Here is a 1,955-nt window from a genome sequence, read left to right as displayed (position 1 = left end):
CCTCCTGGGGGGTTAAAAAAAAACTTAAACTTTCTGCCATCAAGTAGATACCAACCCATAGTGACCCCATAGGACTGCCCCTGTTAGTTTCCAATACTGTAACTCTTTACAGAACTAGAAAGGCCCATCTTTCTTCCGCAGAGAACTGGTACTTTCAAACTCCTGACCTTGTGGTTTGAAACCCAACCCCAGCATGTAACCACTAGGCTCCACGGGGCTGGTAAAGGGTTAGTAAACTCAGATCTAGCCTGGCAGAGTGCAGAAGTTCTCACTGTACAGAGCGGGGAGGTGGCAGCCACAGTATGGAAGATTCCCACAAGAATAACACTTCAGAGACAGCACTTCAATGCAGTTCAACGGTGCAGGGAGCCTTACATCTCTCATATTGTTCAGCAGACATCATCGTTAGCAGAAAGTGAAGAGTCTCAGGACTCATAGGGCAGCACAGGCTCCTCGCAGACAGCCCACTGGATCCTAGCCCAGTGTACAGAAAAATGATGGAAAACCTATCTTCTGAAGACTCACAGAACAAAAAGTGGGAAGGAGAAACTCTGGGGTTTCTAGGGCCGTTTGTTTGTCCCAACTCCCATCTATCAGACTAGCACTGGACACACGGCTACAGCTGAGCAGTCTAATAACAAATGGAGTACCAGGACTTCAGGCATTAATCGCAAGTCCAGGCAATACTCAGCAAGGAGCAGCAGTTCTCCAGCACACGCAGACCTCTGATGGACAGCAAACCCTTGTGCCTAGCAAGCCGGTGGCTGCACAGACTGTATCAGGAGACATGCAGATGGACCAGATCTGGATCACCACAACTTCAGCGGCTTCACTACCACAGACTGTGGTGATAGCATCTCACGTGGCTCTTACATCTCAGACTACTGAGGCGGTTGATCCTCAATTGAAAGGGGAAAGAAGGCTGAAGGGAAAACAGAGAAGGTGCAGGAGAACATTGCAGCAAGAATAAAAAATAAGTGAAATGCCTGGAAAATCATGTTGCCCTTCTGGAACATCACAGAGTTCAAAATTGTGAAGGTTTATTAATCCCATAAAACTGTTTGATGCTTGGGCTTTAGGCGGAACTGGAAAGCCGCAGCTCCCTTCTTCCTATTTCCAGTCTGGCAAAATTAATTAAACCTCCCCCACAGTTCCACATGTGTTTGGTAAAGCTAAAGAAGACAAAAAAGGAAGGGTCATCAGAAACTGTCATGTGCTCATTGATAATCCGAGAGCAAAGTTAGTGATCACAACTCAAACACTACAAAAAAAGGCAAGGAACTTACAAAATGAAATAAAAATTTGGTGAATTGAACTTTTTTAATGTCAATTTACCCATGCTTTCTTACTGTTTCCTGAATTTTATCCTTTAATAATGTGTACATGTTTTCTTATTTCTGCCAAGACATTTTGAAATACAAATGTATAAGGAAAACTAATACCTAACTACATTAATTATGAATTATGATCATGTATATATGTGTTCTTTTATCAACCTTTTTAAATAGATAGTTAAAACTTTATTAGACTAGGAACATTTCTTAATTAGTTTTGAGGGCTTATTCTGAAAGGCTTTTTAGGTACATAAATGGAGTTTTTATTTTGTGACATTTATATTAGAATGGAAAGAGAACTAGTTAAAGATTAATACCATTAACTATTTAAAATGTTGATACTTTTCCATTGTTTTGGAGATCACTCTGTTAGGCTGGGTTCTCTAGAGAAACAAAACCAGTGACACTGGTATGTGGATGTATAAAGAAATACATTAGTATTAAGAAATAGTTCAGACAGTGTAGATGAGGTTTCCCCTGACTTGTGTAGCTGTAGGGACTGACAAACAGGCAACAGAAAGATGAAGTAGGAAGGCCACAGGCTGGTAGATGCAAAGCTGAATGAACCCAAAGTCATTCTTCTGATGATGGGACCTGAGATTGGCAGGTGATAGGACAAGA

The 1,955-nt window shown here is 41.5% G+C and overlaps 1 pseudogene; it reads left to right on the top strand.

Annotated features, from left to right (window-relative positions):
• The first annotated feature begins 302 nt into the window (after window positions 1-302).
• LOC101647207 lies at window positions 303-977 on the top strand (annotated as a pseudogene).
• Window positions 978-1,955: the final 978 nt, after the last annotated feature.

The sequence above is a fragment of the Echinops telfairi genome, unplaced genomic scaffold (genome assembly GCF_000313985.2).
Source record: "Echinops telfairi isolate 266 unplaced genomic scaffold, ASM31398v2 ScPeMD7_7400;HRSCAF=8409, whole genome shotgun sequence".
NCBI classification, from domain to species: domain Eukaryota; kingdom Metazoa; phylum Chordata; class Mammalia; order Afrosoricida; family Tenrecidae; genus Echinops; species Echinops telfairi.
This window is presented reverse-complemented; position numbering and strand designations above follow the sequence as displayed.